This window comes from Callorhinchus milii, unplaced genomic scaffold (assembly GCF_018977255.1).
Source record: "Callorhinchus milii isolate IMCB2004 unplaced genomic scaffold, IMCB_Cmil_1.0 Scaffold2, whole genome shotgun sequence".
Taxonomy (NCBI): Eukaryota; Metazoa; Chordata; class Chondrichthyes; order Chimaeriformes; family Callorhinchidae; genus Callorhinchus; species Callorhinchus milii.
Genome location: NW_024704743.1, coordinates 51258172 through 51280981, shown reverse-complemented (window position 1 = coordinate 51280981; position 22810 = coordinate 51258172). Strand labels below are relative to the sequence as shown.

At 39.9% G+C, this 22810-nt stretch overlaps 1 long non-coding RNA gene across 1 annotated transcript in view; it reads left to right on the top strand.

Moving 5' to 3' along the window:
- The window catches only part of LOC121848142, a 79918-nt gene that overhangs the window by 29879 nt on the left and 27229 nt on the right, over positions 1-22810 (top strand). The window lies entirely within an intron of this gene.

Genomic DNA, 22810 nt, shown 5'->3' with positions numbered 1-22810 from the left:
GATACAATTAGTTAAAGTGGACAAGAGGATGAAGGTCAAAAGAGGAATCATCAATCAGATCTTTAAAATATAACTATGGCTTCTGAAAGAAGAAAAGATTCAGGTTTATTTTGACACTGGTATATTGAGCATGCTCCACACCACTGCACTATTCTGTTTCATAAACCATATTATTTGTAGCCTGCATTTCTATTCACAAGGTACAAAGATTGGAGCTCTTTAATAACTTAAAAATATGGTTCCAAGGTTCTGTGCAGGTGCTAAAAAGTGTATATGCAGGACTGTGAAGTGCTTTTATTGGCTCTGATAATATGTGGAGTAGGAAGAAAGCAGGATGAGAGGTTACATAGGTTATATAGAGTAATTTGAAAAGTTGGGAAAGTTTTTGCTGGAACAGAGACAATTAATGGAAGATTTAATAGAAGTTTGCAGGGTTGTAAATGGTCTTTATAGAATAAAGGGAGACCATTTCCATTGATTCACAACAGGGCATAAATCGAGGATCATTGTCAGAGGGGAAAAGAGAGGTTAGAAGAAATTTTACACACAAGGGCTGTTAGAATGTGAAATACCTTACCATGAATGGTTTGAAATTTCAAATCTATAACAGCATTTAAAATGGAATTAATGCCATGCAATCATGATAAATATTTAAGGAAAAATAATATTAAATTTAGAGAAAGTGCAGAGCAGGGCGAATGGGATTAAAGATAATGGGCCCAGTGGGGCAGCAGTACAGAGATGATAGACTGAGTACCTTCCTTTTGTCTATGATTCAATGATTCCAAATATATATCGGGATTTTTGCTCCAAATTGCAATGCACTAGAAACAAAACAACTCGCTCCCGGCAGTATTAATTCAGCGTTATTAATTTGTTATGGAAACTAGTTTACATTATGACTTCTGGAACTCATTCATTAGTATTTTAAACATTACAAAATATGAACACGCTAACACTGGAGCCTTACTTCTGATTAGCAGTAATAATAGTCATAATAATCTTTGCATTTGTTATAGTGCCTTTCAGGTCAGGAGGATGTCTCAAAGTGCTTCACAGGATATAATGTAAAGGGTAGTGACTATGTATTTTCTAGGTGGCAGCCAATTTACACACAACAATGTGCCACAAACAGCCATGAAGGATTATAGGGTGATGCATTTGAATGTCCACCTGAACAGGCAGACAGCACCTCAGTTTAACATCAAAGCACCTTCAACAAAGCAGCACACCCCCCAGCATTACATTGGATTGTCAGCCTAGACTTGTGAGTTCAATAATAATAATAATAATCCTTGCATTTGATATAGTGCCTTATCACGTCATCGAGAAATCTCAAAGCACTTCAAGGATATACTGTAAAGTGAATTGACTGTGCATTTTGTGGGCGAAACGCCCACAATGTTCTGCCGTGGGGCTTGAGCCCACAACCTTGTGACTCAGAGGCAAGAATGCTACCAAATGAGCCACAATGACAACCAAAACAACATCTTTGCTCAATCTTCGCTTCAACCACACACTTCAACTGACTTCCCTCAACCCGCAGAATGGAGTACCGAACCCAAGTGTGAAATTTTCTCTTCAAATGTTAAAATATTTGTGTATAGTTCAAATATTTATGGTCTTAATGTCTCACTGAGCTAAAAGTTTCAATTTGTTCTGTAGCAAATGATTAAAACATTTTTTTCCTTTCAAGTCCCTGTATGCATGCAATAGTTATGGGAAATGAGGGAGATGAGCCAGGAAAGTAAATCCAGGACCAGCACTTGAATAAATTATCGATTATGCAAATGAGGAAGTGTGCAACAACATACACACCACTTTGACAAAATTTTTATTAATGATTCTGGAGGGAGATATACATAGGAAAAAACGATGGGTGGGTTTACTTAAGGCACACCATTGCGTTATTACAGAACCTAACAAATGCGCATGACTGGAAAAGCAACTAGATGTCATTTCCATGGACTTTTTGCTTGTCAAACTGCAAACATACAATAGCACAAATCATATCCAATGTATTTTCAGACACTATATTTGTGCACTGTTGTCTTTCTGGTAGGTTTGACTCCTAAACTAGTAGCAACATGATTTCACCAGCAGCATTACCTAACCCTAAGTCCTGTGAAACTTAAAATGCTCACCAATATTTGAGCTGAATGTCTGCTCGTAGATTCAGTGTGCGATTAAACAACTGTGACTGAGCCTCAGAACTGAAATTGCAGGATAGAATTACAGTAATCTGTACATCCAGTGAAAACAGGAAGGCCTGGTGAATTCTTATTTTGAATTGTAAAATAGATTAAATAATAGAATTCATCCATATGGGTCAAATATATATAACTGGAATTTCTGGCAGATAGGTTGAACATGATGGGAGACAGCGGAAGAGCAGATTAACAGACTGCAGTGTAATATTAGTGACAGATGTGTTTGAGAGATTGCACAAAGTGTGAAGGCATTTCCTCAGCACGTGAAACCCATTTTTAAACATAAGCGTTAATGGGAACAATTCAGAAATATAAAATCAATGCTTTGTTCTTTCTGTTGAAGTGGTACCAAGATGTGACTTTTTTTTAAAATATAAAACAATAAATCTCAGCATATCATTTATATGTTCAAATAGATATTCCTTTGATGAACTGCTTGACTAATGTAGGTATATATCCACTGGAATTACACCACTTAATGTTTGTATTTTTGGATCAGTACAAAAATAACCACATGCACATGACTGGGTTTGGCCATGTCTAGACCTCAGAGATTAGTATTATCTGAAATCAACAACAACAACTTACAATTATCAGAGCGCTTCACACGAGGTAATTTCTCAGAGTCCTGGACACTCGCATAGTTTTATGCCAAGCTGGGGAGAAAGGGGAGATGACCGTAGGCAAGAAATAAGCTTCTTAGCCTTTATAGCTGATATCTGGATCATCAGAGTGCTTAAAATAGCAGACATTTGCGCAGAGTAATGTCCTAGAAACTGCCATGAAGTGACTAAACAATTTATCTAGATGACTGTTGGCCAGGGGACCAGGAGAAGCTTCTATTTTTTTTCAAATAATGTCAGACCTTGGCTTCATCCCTCATTCAAAGGATAGCACTTCTGGTAATGCAGCATCATGAGTACTGCATTAGAGTATCATCTGGGCTATGGGTTAAAAACCTTACATGAGGCTTGAAATTGTCACTACCATTGCATATATTTGTGCAAAACTCTGTACGGTGTAGTAAGTAACATTAATACTTTGTGGCACACTATCTGCACAACATGGTTATCCACAATACAGTGAATAAGAGCAGTGGAGAAAATTTCCAGACAGAAGAAAAAAATCTGAGCAGTTGCATTCCACAAATAATACCCCAAATCCCAGGAGCACATAAACAATTTTTTCTGCCAATTTACTCCCTTTTTATCACCTCCTCTTCTGAACGTGGGAATATTAGGTGGCCATTCAGCCCACTGATCCTATTGCTCTATTTTATTATATCATGGAAAATAGTTAATCCCATTTCCCTATATTTCCGGGTATCTCTTAATACCCTTACTTTCCAAAAATCTACCTTTCCCCCTTTAAAATCCTCCTGTTGAGTCGGTCATTCACTGCATGGCTGTTTGGAATGGAATGCACCCTCTTTCCCTGGAGGGACGCATTCTGCTTACCTAATTCTGGACAGTATTAAGCGCATGTTAACAAGAAACAAGGCTTGGGGGACTCCAGAATGTGCGTTGGATATTTTTGGAGTCTAACCAGCTAAACCTGCACAGTCTGCCATTGAGAACTCTGTCTGACAAGCTTTCTCACTGCTTGTGCAGCTAAGCCCATCCTCCCCGTTAGGGTTTTGGCTTGCAGGGTTAACAGGAGTTGAGTGGGAAGAGACCCTGCAAGCCAATGACTAGTCTGCCCTTTCAGGTCCTGCCGATGAGCCAGGATGGCTGTGCTGTCATCAGCAATGCACTTAAGTACTGAGGGCCTGCCTGGCTCAGGAATTGGGCTAAAGAGACGAATACACAGGATTCGCTTGATTCTAGCACTCCATTGATAAACACATCATCGTAGAGCCAGTTCACCTCCAAGGAGGCCCCACTTCCCCCCCCCCACAGAGGACAATTATTAAATGGTTGTTTGACATCTTACAAGTGCAGATTTGAGCTCTCACGAGGTGGATGCTGGGTATCAGGAACTCCTAGTGAGCTTCCTGGTGGACAACACAACCCAGTATGAAATGTATGAGAGCATTGACACCACACCATCTTCCTGCCCACAGCTCGGACACACATCCCCTCCCACTCAATGATGATTCACCAGTTGGAGGTGCAGAGCTTGAGCAGCAGCTGCTTATCTCTCTGGAACTAATCAAGGTGGATTCCAAGCCCTGCATGTATAAACATGTACTCAAAAACTCGGACTCCAGATAACATCTTCTAGCAGCTGTTGCCCCAAGCCTCAGTATCCTCATCAGCTATATGACGGACATCTACCTTCAGCGAAGTTGGCTGAGCTTTACTTGACATCTTGTGATGATGTTTATTCAGCATCAGCTGTTTAATCCAGGTCCTCATGAAGGATTAAGCAGTTGGTGCTGAGTTGACCATGGAGGGGCATCACAGCCTAGCTTTGATACAACAACTTGTACCAAACAATTGTTCCAATAGTTGTATTATATAATATAAATTAAAGAATAATTAATACTGAAGACTTCTTTTCCACTTGATTTATTTATTATTCTTTCATTCACAGTCAGGAATCACTATAAGACCATTAATATTATTTTTTAAATCTCCAGAATTTTGACTAGAATAAAATAGCTGAGCATAGTTTGTTTCCCTTTCTTAAATTTCAGGTATAAGTGGCATCAATTCACTGGGGCTAAAGGTTTGTATGCTGTCTTCTCTTTTAACTCCAAGATGACTTTAGTTGGTGCACCACATCTTTTAAAATATGGATCAAAGCTGTCAAAATGCTGGCAGTTTGGTTTGTGGCAGGCAGTGTGCATAGAATTGGCTCACAAAATCAACTGGAGTTCTAGCTTTACAGCATGCGACCTTGCTGTTGTTCTTCGCCCACCATGACAATCACAATAACTTGTGAAGCGCTGTCTACTGTATTATGCAGCACTTTAGCAGGGCAGAGAGAATTGATTTTTGTCTCCTCAGGAAACACTGCTGAGAAAATCTTTAGGGCTCCTGGGTCTTCCAGCGCAGCCAAAGTTGCTAATTCCACAGCTGAGCAAAGCTAGGCTCTAACCAGGACACCAAGTGCACAATTTACACCATAGGGCGAAGCTTTATAGAGCTTCCTACATGAACGCTGCAACAGAGAGTGTTAACTGGTCAGCCTCTGATGTGCAATACATCCCCTGTCTTATCAGATATTGAATGCTCACTGTAGAAGGGGGTGGCTCTGTGATCACTTAGACACTGACCTTTATGACTGGCAAAGAAATTCAAAGGTCTTCCGATCATATATCAATACAGATAGAAATATGTTTGAACACAAAGTCCTTTCAAATCTCTCTTCGAGAGTGCTGCTCATCTATCCCTCCACCACTCTGGTGACCTATTCTGACTGTGTGATGTTTGCTAGCAAAAACAAATAGTTTTTTTTCTCGAGGAGGCATCTGAAGTGGGTCTGCTTTCATCTATCTCCATGAGGCAATGAGTGTTACTGGGCTACAGTTTGCGTTCTGTAGTATCACACTATGAAAACGCTGTAATCTGATTTGATCTGCCCTTAGTCCAAATGGGAACCTGCTGTCTCAGTTCTAGATGGAAAAAAAACAGCTTGCTGTTTTTCATAGAGTTTGCGCAGATGAAAGTAACAGTGAAAAAAAGGGCAGAATAGAATGAGCATGTCTGGAGCTGATTACCTTCCAAGCAAGTCTCAAGAGACAGAGAACTAAAACAGTGGGTAAATACACCAGTTCGTACAACTCACGCTTTGATTGAAAGTCACTTTTCACCTCCGCACTCTTGTCCAAAATAGGAAACTCTTTAGATTTATTATTCCTTGGGGAGGAGGGGGTACTGAGCGTATTTTTGTCTGCTGAGAAATTCATGTGATGACGAATGAGTAGTTTCCCTCACTCTGGTCTGGGACATCAGCATCCCCAGGCTCTCACAAAATTAGTCTCATCAATAACCAAAAACGTAGGACCACAGTGAATTGGTATGACAGAATGTGGGAAATATGGATGAAAACAGCTACTAATTGTTGCTATTACATGCTTGTGGCTCACAGTAAATTATTGAATGAACCTTTTCCCTTGATGTATCTGTCAGACGTTTTACTGTGATTATTAACTGAAAGCACAGAAATTTAATATGGTATAAATTTTAAAAAATTCAGACATTTTTCAATTCACGTTGTAGACCATGTTGGGATATGTAAGGGGTGTCAGGAGCAGTGAGGAAACTACAACTGTGTAAGCAAGCTGTTATGTAAGCACTCTGGGACACTACCATGCATGACGGGTGCTATATAAATGCAAGTTGTTGTTACTGTTATGTAGCTATGCCCCTGCTCCAGAGAGAGCTGCAGTCATTTACCAATTGGGTTGATTTATTGAGTTGAAAAATACAACATTTAAAATTATAGTTATCACTGATGCTAATTGTTACTTTGCCAAAAAGGTTGATCCAAACATATCTATAGCTATCGATAGGTTTGGGTGTGAATACTTGCTTCCATGACTTCCGGCCAACAATCCACCAAATAAATTGATCATTGATTCAACAGCACAATGGTTGTTTATGGGATATTGCTGAATGCAAATTGGCTGCCAAGTTCCCTGAGAAGTCATATAGTCTGCAGCCCTGACAAGTCCGGAGTCCTGTAGCTCAGTGGTTAGTGCATTCACCTCACAAGCAAGAGACCCGGGTTCGATTCCTGACAGGGTGAGACCTTGGGCAAGTTTCCTTACTCCACACTCCTGATGTTAATCCCTCAAGAAAAAAAAATAAAATTGGTTACTTCAATCCACGACTGTTTGTGGGACACTGTTGTGCACAATTGGCTGCTGCGTTTCATCCACAAATATACAGTCAATTCACTTTACAATATATTTTGTGAAGTGCTTTGGGACATGAAAGTCGAGAAGACATGAAAAGTGCTACATCAAATGCAAGGATTATTTTATTTATTTATTGCAAGACTCACAGTCATTACACTTTGAGTCAATCCTGTGAGGTACTTTAAGACATCATCCAGACATGAAAGAGGCTATATGCAATGGAAGGATTATTATTAATATTCAGTACAATGGCTCAGTTCGAAGGCTGTTTCCTCAATATCTTTCCCCACTTAAGTTTTCCCTACGATCTTTGATTCCTGTTTAACTGGTCCATTTCTTTTCCTCAACTCCCGGTGGCAGCGTTTTGAATGCTGTTTCACTGAGCAATGGTTGAGCTAAGCCAGTGTCCCATTTCTGTCACTGAATTGTAGATCTTTGTCATAGGAACAAAAATTGAACCACTAAAGTCTGCAGAGGTGATGTTCATTGTCCCTTGTGCAGGGCCATGCGATAACGCAGAGGTGTTGTTGACATGAGGTCTACCAATGCTTTGCTTGACTGCATCTTATGTTGAGTCCCTAATGCTTGTAAAAGCAGGAGTGGGATGATTTGTGAGTGATTCACTCCTATTCTGTGTGGGAGTAGTGTAAAGGAGAGATCTTCAATGCAGAGAACCAAGGATCCATGAGATGATTCATTTAGGAACACAGGAATAGGAGAAGATAATTTAGTTGTCGTGTCTGATCCACCATTTTCCTAGATTGTGGCTGATGTGTAAATCAATCCAAATTGCCTGTCTTTTCTCCACACCCTCTGATACCATTACAAGCCAAGTAATTACCTACTTCCCTTTTAAACATTCCGACAAATCTGCATCAACAGTCCTTTGAGGAAGTGAAATCCACAATCCCACATCTCTGAGTAAAGAAATGTTTACTGAGTTTACTTTTAACAGATTATGTCCTCTTGTTCTGAAATCTGCAATCATGAGAAAGAATGTCCTTTCCATTCTGTCAATTCATTATATTATCTTGAACAGCTTTATCAGATAACCCCTCAACCTCCTCTGTTCAAGGATGTGTAGCACTCATTTGCCCATTCTGTCTTCATAACTAAGACACTTCAATCCAGATATCATTCTGGACATCTCAAGTCCTCCACTGTATTTACTCCAAAATGTAATAACTGTGTGTTTTGCAGACAGATGATATTCTCTTGGATGGTACTTTGTGCAAGTGAGGGGTAGTTGTGGATTTGATCACACTTTTCCACAGACAACGGTGATATTTAAATCCGTGGGATCTGTGAATGTGCACACAAGAAGCATCTGGAAGATAATGTTAATGGTTAACAGCTGCACAAGATAACATAACCCCACACCCCCAGAAGAAAATTGTTGTAGGTCAGAGCCATAAAATATTACAACTGTATTCTGCCACTCTGTTCTGATAGTTGTCTCTAATATAAGCAAACATTTTCAAATAAATTAGCCACACTTAAGCTGACAAACAGTCCAGGCCTCAACCTATTGCCCTACATGGATTTGACAATAGGCACCATGTGATGATACAAATGACCCTTGGTGGAGACAGATGAAAATGGATATGATCGACGTTTCACCATATCATTTCTCACCTGTTGTTGAAGGCTGTTTCCGCATTTTCAATGGATAGCCCTTCAGAAGGTATCCTTCATTATATTGGTTAATATCCTTCCCGCTGTTTCTTTTTAAGTTCCACAGATGGAAGATCCTGTTTCATTGAGTTATTTCGTTAAGCAGCTATTTTGTTCATGAGCACATTTGTAAAAAAATATATAGTAAGGAGATTTGAAGTGGAAGCGAGCAACCTCCTCAAAGTAGACAGAAACTCAAATTTGTCAGACTTTACTTGAAGTATTTACTGTAGGTTATCAAAGTGTCAGCTCAGCTCAGTTGGTAGCACTCTTGCCTCTAGAACAGAAAGTTGTGTGTTCAAGTTTCACGTCGGCACTTGAGCTCATAATCTAGGCTGACACTCCAGTGCAATGCTAAACTGTCAGAAGTATCATGTTTCAGATGAGATGTGAAACTAACAACAACAACTTGTATTTATATAGCACCCCTCATGTATGACAGCGTCCCAGAGCGCTTAACTAAGGTTCCATCTGTCTGGCCTGTTTGAATAAAAGAGGGGAGCTTCTTCCAAAGAAGAGGGAGCTAACAATTAAACAATATATCAAGCCTTGTATTTGATATATGATAATGTCAAAATATCTCAAAGCACTTGATGGGATTTACTGTAAAGTATAGTGACCAAAATGTATAACTGAATGCAGCAGCCAATTGGTGAACAGCAATGTCCAACAAACAGCCCTGAAGGAAATTACAAGTTTATTTTATCTGGGGATTGTTGAATAGAACATTGGGAGAAACTCAGTTCTATTCTCAGGTGGTGGCTTGCAATCTTTAACATTCATATGAATAGACAGATAGGACCTCAGTTTAATGTCTCGTCTCATTGAAGGCATGTCCACACAATGCAGCCAACCCTCAGCGCTGCTTTGAAGTGTCAGCCTAAGATGTGAGTTGGAATTCGCAACGTGGAGGTTGAACCAACAATCTTTTGACTCAGAGAGCGAGTGTTCCCAATCAAGCCAATCTTTAGATTAAAATATGCATAAAGTATGGTTATTTGGGGAGCGGGTTGCAATAAGTTGAAAAACGGACGCATCAATCCGCAAGTATGAAGATATCCTTCTGACATGAAAGATTTTGTATACATATATATGTTGTAAAATACAATAATTTTTTTGTATATGTATCTCCTCACAAGGCTATGGTGAGAAAATATGAAGTGGACCATCCATCTCCTTAAGATGAATGGAAACTTAGATCGTTAGATCTCATTTAGAGTATTGTGTTCAGTTTTGGACTGAGGAAGAATACAATGGCCTTGGAAGATGTCTAGTGACTGAGACAAAATCTCTGGTTTACTCCTGTTCCTATATTGAGTCATCAGCAGGTCCTGGCAACTGGCTGGAGTCACAATGTATGAGAGTGTAAAAAGGTATAAGAAGAGGAGACCATTCAACATATTCAGTTCACCCTGCCATTTCGGTTCACTTCAGCTTAGTTTCATTTGCTCATTGCCTTCAATCAAAACAGACATGCAGGCTCCTGTCATTCTGCAAACCTGGTCTGCTCTGAGCAACAGCCTAACTGTTTGAACTGTCACCACAATCACTCAGCTTCCCAGCGCCAATTTCTTTAACTACTCCTAAATAATAATCCACTTGTTCTTGAAAGTTGCTTTTAAACTCGTCGAATGTTGTGCTATAACGGAAATGCTTTCTTTGCCTGTTGACTCCCAGCTTCCAGCACACTCCAGGATATAAGTATATTGTACATCATAATAATAATAATAATCCTTGCACTTGATATAGTGCTTTTCATGTCTTCTCAACTTCTTAAAGCGCTTCACAGAATATGCTGTAAAGTGAATTGACTGTATATTTGTGGGCGAAACGCGGCAACCAATTGCGCACAGCAATGTCCCACAAACAGTCGTGGATTTAAAATGACCAATTTATTATTGTTTTGTTTTGGAGGGATTATTATTAGGCGTGTGGAGTAAGGAAACTTACCCAAAGTTTCGCCCTGCCGGGAATTGATGCAGGTGTCTCGCTTGCAAGGCGAGTGCTCTCACCACTGAGCTACAGGACTCCACTAATAAAGCTCTAAGGAAGAGTTTTTCAGTAAACTAGGTTCTGCACTCAAACAGCCTAAAATTGCAATCCTTTTGAATCACAATCTGAGACACGCATAAGAAAGGGCCAAATATAAAGTGGCGAAAAAGTCTGCAAGAACAGCATAGGAACATTTTATGGACTTCCCCCACCATCAAAGTACAGGAATACATTGAAAAACGTTCCCCAATGTCCCTGGTTTAATAATTGGAAGTAAGTTTGCACCCAATGGCTCAGAGGCTAAATGCACTTCCCAGTATGATACTGAACTGTAAACATTTTAGGCTCCAAATCCTACTGTTTTAGAATAGGAAAACAGGAAAACATTTCAAATGAAGACTGAATTGAAGAATTCTCCAGCTTTCTCTTTTAAGATTTTAATAGTAAAAAGAAAGTAAGGAAATGATATCTAGTAGAAAAAACGAATAGGAGACATTTTCCATGGTCAACTTCCAAGAGAAATGAAAGAACAAGGTCTAGATTTGAGTAAAAGCTTCAACTGGTTGACTAACAGGATCTGAATGCCATATCAGAAATTCTGATAATATCAGCACAAGAATAAGCAATTACTACCCGTTATTATGAAAATAAGGATCTTAAAGAGAAACATTGATCGAAAACGCTGAACATGTCACCAAGCATCAGAAACAGTAGATTACATATTGTCATCATGTCCAGCCCTAGCACAATCACAGTATCTGATTTGACTTAATAATGCAGCTAAATATATTATTGGACAATTTGTAAACACTTTGATATTGATGTAAAGACCAACTGGTATGAACATCAACCAGCAAAAGTGACACCGAAAAATAACATCGCAAAAATCTGGGACTCTCAAATACATAGATAGAATAGTCACCTATAACATCAAAATATATCATCATAAAAAGCCAACAAGATTGTACATGCATTATTATTGATGTGGCTATCCCAAGTGATTACAAAGTAAGAAATAAGGAACTACAGAAGATCAGGAAATACATTGATCTACAAATTAAATGCAGGTGTATGTGACAGTATAACACAGTAGTTTCTACAATCATTGGTGTAACTGAGACTGTTAATAAGACTATTACGAAATGGCTTGACAAAATATCTGGTAAACAAAATATCAAAAATTCTTGCAGAAAGTAGCTGTTTTAGGAAGTTGAAAGATACTAAGAAAAGTAACATCCATTCATGTGTAACTTGGCAGTGTTATTGGTCTGGCTAACCCATCAACGAAAACCACACCAAAAATACCTCTATGGAGTGATTTGAACTGTACTGACATAATAATAATGCTTACATGTGGTATAGTGCCTTTCACTTGGGGAGGACATCTCAAAGCACTTCACATGATATACTGCAAAGTATAGTGACTGTGTGGTTTGTGTGCGAACTTTGTAGCCAATTTTCGCATAGCCATATCCTACAAACAGCTATGAAATGAATGATCAATTTTATTTAGGCCCATATTGGCTAACTCCCTCTTCTTTTCGAGGCTTTTCACTTACCTTTGGGTGAGTGACAGATTGTTGACATTATTTGTGTTGGACTGGTATTACTGCGGTGTATGGTTATAAACAGAACTAGTGGCCTAAGTAGGAGAGTGTTGTGTGCATAATAAGAAACAGCTGAGAAACATTTATAGCAAATACATGCTTAGGAAAATGGATAAGCAAAGGAATAACTTTAGCAATGGGTTTAGATTCCTTTAAACACACTGATAGATTTAATGTACAGTGACACTGGGTGATAGTGGGATCTAATATGTAGTGATTCACAATGAGAGGCTCTAATAGTGATGTTGAAATGCAAATAGTAACTGAAAATGTGGATCTAGATTTATCGTTGTGCAATTGCCATGGTCCAGTTTGATTCACTTCTGGTTACCGTTAGGTGTTGCACCTGTTTCACCCACAAAATATGTACAGTAAATTCACTATACAGTATATTCTGTGAAACGCTGTGAGACGTCTCAAAGATATGATATATATATAACGAATACAAGGATTATTATTATAAATGTTTGACACCATTGAGATCATTTTGTCTATATGACACTTTTATGATCCAGTTATAACTTTGTGGCATTCTGACTTAATTTTTAATTCTCTCAGTGATGGTGAAATTTTTTTGTCAGATAGAGATAGAGCACAACAAGAACCCATGTATACAGCCCACTATTTCAAGGAGTACAATCCAAATGGAGCCAAAGGCCCATGACTGATCAATGAGGGAGATGATCCTAATAAAGAGGTGACAATCTGATGTTTAATAATAGATTTGATAATCATCTCCGACTGTTACAAACCCTTGCACTTTTCCATCCTTTCTTGGAAACTGTTTGTGAGAGTGAACATCTCTTCCCCTGATGTCGGCACAATAATGTTGTCCAAAGTCTATCGTCACACTTTGTGGGCCCGACCTTTCTATTTTACCCCAGAGGGAGGGTTTGAGTGCTGCTTTCACAGGATATCAGTTGACTTATGTCAGTCTCCTGTTTTAGCTGCTTTCAAACACTGATCACTGTAATTGGTAGCAGTAACAGAGCAAAGAAATATCCAGGCCCAACCATTGTGCTGAGGACATGGGGATGTTCACACCCACAGGTGATCTTTAGAAATAGATGGAATAATGAATCATCACGAACAGATCATATATCACGTTCAATAATTATTAAATGTTCAACTACAATATGTTGTTGGACCTGTGAAGTGCTTTGAGACGTCTTCCTGACATGAAAGATGCCGTATAAAAGGATTATTATAATATTATGAAATGCCACATTTTTTCACCCCAAAGTTTTTTTTATCAGACTGAAGAACTAGTTGATAACCAACTGAATTTATCTTGCAAGTCAAGAGGCAATCTGCGAATTAATGACTTTGGAGCTTATATTCAGAGTGCTGTAAATTTTTATTCATACTTGCAGCGATGCAGAAAATGACAATGTGGTATTAAGGGTACTTTGGGTAGCATTAATGCTGGTTCACAAATTCCAATGCAAATTTAATAATATAGATGGTGATTCTCCAAAGGTCAGTAAACTTAAGGGCCTCAGAGTCTAGGAACATCTTATTCTCTGCTGATTTGAGAATTCATGGGCCTCAACGGTGTGAGTTTAGAATGTGATTTTGCAAAGGTTCCTAAATTTAAAGCCCTTCTAAGATTCACCCCTAAAATGTTTTACGCCAGAGGTGGTGATCGCTGAACAAAAATTGCTTTATTTATTAGAAGACCAGTTCCAGCAGAAATATATTACACTGCTTATTCTCATTAGTTATGTAATGTACTCCACGAACCCTATACACACCAAGTGATAACAATACAAATAGACTAAAAACAATCCGGCATAAATCAACTTGCAACGTTTGACAAAACTTGCAATCGAAAATAAGTGTGCATAGTTTAGCAACGATTTGCATTTTTATAGCGCCTTATCTCATTCAAATGTCTCAAAGTGCTTCAGAGGTAATTACTATCAAGAGCAGTGACTGTTTTTTGAAGGCAAACATGATAATTATTTGCACTGGTGAGGTCCCACTAATAGCCATGTGGTGAATGATCAATTATTCTGGATGATTGTTGGCTAGAACTTATGAGAACCATTCGATTTTTGAGAAACGGTTGTATTGCTATTGGAGGGGCGGTTGCAGATCTGGCTGTTCAATAGCAATAAAAATACAGTATTCAGTGCAGTGCAGCCGAGCTCTGTGTGTGTCGCTAGCTGGGTAAATGCAGACCATTCCTCAGCCTCCTTGCAAAGCAATTTCAAATCAGTTTCAACAGTTGTGTGGATGAAGAGAGAAAAAAGGGACTAACAAGTGCTTGAGGGACAAATGGTACTGTAAATAGTACCTCACATAGGAATAAATATCTTGGGATGTAAACTGGAAGAGACACCCTTTACGTCTCAAGGCACTTTTTCTGTGTGAGACACTGGAGTACAGGGAGCCAATCTGCTTTGTCAACTGAACCCAGCCTAATTATAAAATAAAAAATAATCTTTGCATTTGATAAAGCACCTTTCATGTTGGGAGGACTGATCAAAGAACCTCACAAAGTGTAGTGACTGTGCATTTTGTAGGCAAATGGTATAGCATGCAATATTTTTCTGCTGTGACTCGAATATATACAGTGCGAGCATAGACATTGTTAATGATATGATTGAGCAGTTCTAATCCCACCCCCCACCACACACACACACACACATGCACGTGCTCACGCACAATCACATGATCTTCTCCAGCAGCTCCTTAAATAAAAGGCTGCTGCAAGGTCATCATTAGATTGGTGTAGCTTCCATTTTCCTCAATGTTTGCTGGATTTGTACAGGGAATGCACTGTGTATAATCCAAGGACAACTAAAAGCTTTCCTGCTGTGACCTAGCATAGTGAGAATTATTTTCCCTGTTGTTCCCTGGCTCCCTCTCATTCAAGAATTCGGTGATCTCCTGCTTCTCATCACTGTTCTGTAAGATAGCTTCAAGGTTGGAGACACGAGCTGAATATTTTTCTCCATTGTCAGTGAATTTACTGATCCTTGGCGGTAAGATTTATAATGGGATTTTAGCCAAGGTTGGTAAATTTACAAGTGAGTATGAAGAATACTCCTCGGAAGTTTCAGATCAACTCTGATGGTACACAAAAATGTTGTGTATCAGGAATTAAAAGTGTTTCAATTTGATCGGGAATTTTCCTGCTGCAAAGCACAGGGTTGTTAGAATGTGGAATAGTTTGCCATCAACATTTCTTGAAGCTGACTCCAGAACATGATTTTGAAAGGGAATTGGGTAAAATTGATGCAATAAAATATTTTAGGTAAAGAGCAGTGGAATAGGATCAGATGAGACATGAGGGAGGGATTAGAACTGGTAACTCTATGGGCAAAGAACACTGAAACGGGATTAGAGTAGACAACTCCAGGAGGGAAACCAGCACCATCACAGACATGATGAACAAAATGGTCTACTTTAATGTTGTAGCTTTCTTGCATTGTGAAGCTATTTCAAAAGCATTAGAAATTGAGATATCATTTCCATTATATATTATAGGACTTTTATATGGAAACATTGGGAAATTAGTAGTAGTCACAGCTTTGTAGGTATAGCATCACAATGCCGAAGTGAAGCGCAAAACAGTTTCAATTTACTTTCTTGAGTTCTGAAAACAACACAAAATCTAAACAAAATTACATTTTTATTCATTTTATAGCTTACCACCTGTGTTCAAATTGTTGTGGACTGCCATGATATATTAAGCAGCTCCACGTGAGCAGGTCATAACTCATGTCTTCATCATCAATAATCTTCTAGTTAGTCTCACTCATGAAAGTATTTGTCAAATTCCGTGGATGCCGGGGACATATCTTCAGCATATTTTTTTTTAGTCAGTCAGGTGTCTGACGCATGTGGAAACCCATCATCATGCTTAAAAATATCCAAAATAGATTGAGAGTTCCATGTTTCCCACCTAACATGGAAATCCCAGTGTTCAGAATGAAATGCTTTTCATGGAGGGTCACACCCTGCTTACATAATTCCAGAAAGTATTAACAACAACAACAGCAACAAGTTGCATTTATAGAGTGCCTTGCACGTCAACGGACCTCCCAAATTGCTGGGCAGTGAAGGGTTTGCACCTGAGTTGGGGTTTGAAATCACGAGCGGTGGAGGGCAAGTGGTGTGGGGGAGGAAAGATGACCAAAGGCACAGTTGAAGAGGAAATTATTGAGACTGGCCTTGAAGGAAGCAAGGGAGGGGGCAAGGGGATAAGACCGAGTGGCTCCAAGGTGAAGTCCAGAGGGTGGGGGCAGAAGGGCTGAACGCTGATGGAGTGGGCAGTTGGGAGGACGTGGAGCAGTCGATTGCCATCCAAGTGTAGACATAAGGGGAGACACAACCGAGAGGGCTTTCAAGCTGAGGACGAGGATCTTGACTCAATCTACAAGGTAGCAAGAGCCAAGTCTTGGGGAACCCAGAGTTTGTGTTAGTGTACTGCTGAAGTCTAACCAGCTAAAACTGCATAGCTTGCCAATTGAAAGCATTGTCTTGTAAGATTCCCACTGTTTGTCCAGCTAGAACCATCCTACCCGTTAGATCTTTGGCTTGCAGGGTTAACAGGAGCTGAGTAAGAAGAATCCCTGCCCTCAGTAACCCCTATTCTGTCCTTCCAAGTCCTGTCAATGAGATAGGCTGGCTGATCTGTCATCAACAGTGCCTGTAGTATTTTGGACCTGCCTTCTTTAGGAACTAGACTACCAAGACTATCACAGAGGATTTACTTGATTTACAGGTGAGTATGAAGGCATGCTCTGCACCATCTTCAGTATATTGTTGCTCATTCAGGTTACATTCTGTTGCCAGGCATGTCACTTAAGAGACAGAAAGAGACTATTGATGTCCGCTCATTTAATGACCAATCTCTCTCGCTAGTTACAACAACTTGCACCTATTCGCTGCCCTTCGCACCTCAGAACATTTTATTTTTTTTAACCATTATTTGATTTAACTTTATTTAATTTTCTTTGTTGCATATTCCGGGGTCCTTAATCCTTGGGCTCTTGCCAACCTGTAGCTCAGTGGAGTCCTGTAGCTCAGTGGTTAGAGCACTCGCTTTGCAAGCGACAGACCTGAGTTCAATCCCAGGCAGAGGGCGAAACCTTGGGCAAGTTTCCTTACTCCACACAGAGCCTAATGATAATCCCTCCAAAACCAAAAACAATAATAAATTAGTCATTTTCAATCTACGGCTGTTTTTGGGACATTGCTGTGCGCAATTGGCTGCCGCGTTCGCCCACAAATATACAGTCAATTCACTTTACAGTGTGTTCTGTGAAGCGCTTTGAGACGTCCTCCCGACGTGAAAAGCGCTATATCAAATGCGAGGATTATTATTATTATTAACCTGCTGTCCACCTTATTTAAATAGGATGAGTCCCTCCATTCCTGTAGCTCAGTGGTTAGAGCACTCGCTTTGCAAGTGAGAGACCTGAGTTCAATTCCAGGCAGAGGGCGAAACCTTGGGCAAGTTTCCTTACTCCACACGCCTAATAATAATCCCTCCAAAAAACCCAAAACAATAATTAAATAGGTCATTTTCAATCTACGACTGTTTGTGGGACATTGCTGTGCGCAATTGGCTGCCGCGTTCGCCCACAAATATACAGTCAATTCACTTTACAGTGTGTTCTGTGAAGCGCTTTGGGACGTCCTCCTGACGTGAAAAGCGCTATATCAAATGCAAGGATTATTATTATTATTATTATTATTAGAGCCAGTTCAGTTCCATTGAAGCCCTGCTTAACTTCCCCCCGAGGAGTATAATCATTAGTTGGTCATTTGATGTACAAAAACACAAGTTTGAGCCTTCACTAAGTGGATGCAGGAACTCCCTGCAGCACATCTCGGCATGAAATGATGAGAGCATTCCCACCATCTTCCTGCCCACAGCTCGGAGACATATTCTTACTCACTAATTAAATGTGCAGTATTTGAGCAGCAGCTGGTTACCTCTCTCTATGTACCAATCAAGTTGGATTTCAAGCCTTAGATATATGAACATGTGTTCACAAACCTTTACTCCAGGTAACTCCTTCCAGCGACTATCATCCCAAGCTTCAGAATTTCCTCATCTGCTATTTGACGGACATGTGCCTTAAGTGTGGTGGTTCTACAGATCCAAGTGCAATGGGGAGTACCAGGCATGCTTTGCACCATCTTCTGTATATTGTTGCTCAACTCTTCAGACCAGTACAATAAACATATATAAAAAAAACTTCCAATCAGCTGAAGCAGATTTGATCAGGAGACAAAGTATCTCAATCCTGAATGAATCTCCTTCATGTCAACGGAAGCTTTTTTACTTGTTTTTGTACTGAATCGAATAGCTGAGCAACAATATACTGAAGATAGCATTATTAGCTCCCAAGTTTGCCTCAGTGATGGGCTTCCAGTCACAATTCAGGCTACAACTATGGACCCTTCATTTTTTCAGATCTATTTGATTTAGTGTTATCTCACAAAGGTATTGTGGAATCTAAACTTTGGTAGTGATACCCCCAGAGATGTTTCTAAAGATTAGACCTGAAATGAAGTTCACTGCTATTGTATCTTATTCGCATGGATCTGCCATATTATTTATCTTTCAAATTCATACTTCTTTGGGCTTTACACAAGTATTTTGTTCACTGAAAAAGCCAGGTTCTTTTTGTTAGAATAAGCCCTTCATCCAGATTTCAAAGCGAGTTGGATTTTCATAAACCATGTGGAAGAAAGGCCTTCAGTGCACATGTTTCAGGCTGTCTCAGTTACTGAGCCCACATGTGTTCTTTTTAAAAAAAGAATGTCTAGTCAATCTGAATATGCTCAAAAGCTCCAGGCTGTGCAGTCTTGGTTTGTCCTTGTGTGTTTTCCAGGAATCTATTTCAAACATACCTAAACTGTGCATTGTTTCCTGCTTTTCATTTTCCCTGACGTTCTGTTTAGTTTGATACTTGTGACTCTCACAGGTTGCCTCAGGTACTGCACACTTCCAAAGATTATCTTCACTTCCATTCCACTTCTCCCCACCCCCACTCCACCATTCCGCCCTATCCCACCATCAAAAATTCATGAATAGGATTCATTTTAAACCCTTTGTTTGCTTGGTGAATGTGCTGCAGTCGAATGCCAATCAGTTAAGCTGCAGTCACAGGGTTTTGATGGTATGTTATTCGTGCTACTTGTATGAGTAACAAACCAGAGCAAAAGGTATTGTCTATGATATTCCATAGAAAACTTTACGACCTGAGCTCAGATTGAGGCCAGACTGGTTGGATGAAAATCTGCCCTATCTGTGGACAATAAGAGTGCTCTGGAAAATTAGTTTTTTAGAGAAACCTGACCCAGTGTTTGTATGTGTGAGATCACAGTACAAAGAAACCCTTAATTCAGCAGTAAATTGTCAGTCTCTCTCAAAGAGGCCAGTGGATGGCTGCTATGACAAATGGAAAAGAGACACACTTGTTACAATATAGGATGCGCATTCTGTCAGTTTGCCTCAATTGGTAGCATTGTCACCTCAAGTAAGAAAAGTATAGATTCAAGCTTGAACTCACAATCTAGGCTGACACCCCTATACCTTGGATGAGATGGCAGATAAAGACCCTTTCTGTTGATTCAGATGGATGTTGAAGATCCTATGATGTGAAGAAAAGCAGGGAGCTCTCATGGTTTGATGGTCAGTATTCCTCCCCCATCCATTTCACCAAAAAGTAGATTCACACATTTTTGTTCATTGCTGTTTTAGTTAAGTTGCTGTCAAGTTTGTCTTCATAACACCATTTCATCTCACTCAGTTGCAATATTCACATACTTGGATTTGGTGCACAAATTCTAACTTTTAGTTGAGAATAGCATGTATAGGACCCCAATGTATGAATTGGTTTGAGACATTTTGATGCAATAAGGTGATATATCAAATCCAATTAATATGTTTTTATTGCTCTTTTAAAATTGAATCTGAGGCACAGGGATAGAAGGAGTTTTTGTCTGAATATAGCCATTGCTATACCTGACTTACGGATGCTGGAGGTGGGTGAAAAATGTTCCATTTCCCAACACGAGAATCTCTTGTCTTTATTCATTTTTGGTCAGCCAGAAACCCATCACCACTTAAGAGTATCCAAACCAGACTGATAATTACATTTCTGTATGCTTCCCTGTGTCTGGAATGGAATGTGCAGTCTCTCCCTGGAGAGACACAATCTACTTATCTAATTCTTGAGAGTACTAGGCACAAGTTGGCAATAGCGAGTCTTTAGGACTTGAGAGTGTGCATTAGAATATTGTTCAAGTTTACCTAACTTAAACTACATAAATTGCTATGGAAAGCAAGCTTCTGTCCTGCGAAACTATCTGTCAAGCTTCCTGTTCTTTCTTAGCTAGGACCACTGTGTACTTGTTAGGACTTCGACTTGAACGGTTCGCAGGAGCTGAGTGGGAAGAATCACTGCTTCTGGTGAGTAGTTTGTCCTTCCAAGTCCTACCAGTCTACCAAGGCTGCCACAGAGAATTGAATCGATTTCCGCATTTTATTTCCAAGCATGTCCCCTTGTAAGCAGCTGAGTTCTAATGACACCCTTCCCCCTTCCCCCCTCACTCTCTCCACCCCCTTCCTCACCTCCCACCCTCCCCACCCCCCCTCCCCTCATACTCATCTTTAAGAACACAACATTTACCAAGAAAAGGTATTTGGAAAAGTTCATGGAGAAAATGTCCAAGACTTTTTGGCCTCTCCCTACCTGTAAATTTCAAACACATATTTTACCCTTTCTATTGGAAATCAGGATCTTGTAAGTCTGTGAAGTTTTGTGCTAAAACATTGCCAGCTGTTGATGGTTACCTTTGAGCAAGGTCGTTAAAATTGTATGTAAAATGTACTTATGATCTTTGCCAGAACAGTGGAATAGGAACTAAGACGAGAATGATCCAATGAGGATATACTGCACTTCACAGTGTCTGGTACATATTGTATCAGTCTGTTTTGTCAGAGAGGAAGACTCAATGCCTTGAAAATGAGTTTGTTATGTTTTTCATGCAGGGTAAAAGCTTTTATAAGTTGATGTGTTAACCATCTGGAAGAACGATGGCCACAAAAATAATAACACATTTCTGTAAATCCAGCACTTCCCATCCAGAAGCAATGGTTAAGAGCAGCCTTTCATGTTTCAGTCAATGTTCATGGGATTTAGGCACTGGACACAATACATTCTTCACAGTTCAAACTCAGAATTTTTTGGATCCATAAATAAAATAACCAAATGCTCTACTTGTAGATTTAGTATTTCTTCTACTGTTTCGATTTCTGTTCTACTTCCACCCATCTCCATATTTTGGCCTATGAAAATTGTCTGGATAAAGATCATTGATTCCTTTGCTGCTAATTGTTGGTTGACCTCTGTGATTACCCTCCAGAGGGACAGTTTCAAAAAGGATAAGACATGAGTGCCAATGTGTATCCTTTCTTGACACTGTCCCTGCCCCCACACACACACATTTCCTAGCCTCTTCACCTATTGAGAGATGAATTGACTCATGTGAGACAACCAATCAACACCACCAATAAATTGCATTTCATGTTGGGATGACACTGATTGTCAATGGTTTGCACCCAAGCTGGGGGTTGGAATCAAGATGGGTGGGTACAAAAGTGATAGGGGTGGGAGGATGACCGAAGGCACGGTCAAAGAGGAAGATCTTAAGACAGCCCTTGAAGGAGGCAAGGGAGGGGCAAAGCTAAGGGATTCCAGGATGGTTTTCCAGAGGGTGGGGGCAGAAAGACTGAAGGCCTGATCGCAGGTGGTGGGGTGCTCAGGGCTAGGGCTATAGAGTGAACTCGTGCCCGCCGAGCAGAGAGTGCGGGAAGGTTTGTAAGACGTTAATGGGGAGGAGCAAGATGTGGAAGGTTTTGACAGTGATGACAAGGATCTAAAGCTTGATCCTTTTGGAGATGGGGATCCAGTGAAGCCCAGCGAGGATGAGAATGATCGCCTCATGGAGCTTTGTACGTGAGAGTACATGAGCTGCAGAATTCTGAATAATCTGCAGCTTGTGGCAGGAACAGGTGTGAAGTCTGGTGAGCAGGCAAGCCAGTACATGATGATCCAGTGAAAATGATGAAACTCATCTGGGTTGTGGTTTGTACATGCAAGTGTTAACCAAGAGAAATGAAATTGTTTATCCAGAATGGTTGCTGGCCAGTCTGCAGCAGCATAGAATAAATACAAATGGAAGAAAGCCACAAGCCTCTTTCAGTCTTCGGTGGTTGTGTTTGTGTGGTGGCAGACTTAATAAATCAAATATCCAATGTGTTCACTTGCAATCAAGGACTAGAATTTCATAAGATCCTGATGTTGTCCATGTATAAAGCACATACTGTAGAATAGGCATCTGACTGTAAAATAGGTGCTACAAGAACATGCCCCAAGCTGTAAAACAGAGGAAACAGGAAGCACTGCAACTGCATAGACACTAACAGAACCTGGACTGTACACATGATTTTTCAAAAGACTCCCCCATCTCTTAATTTAGTTTCTAGC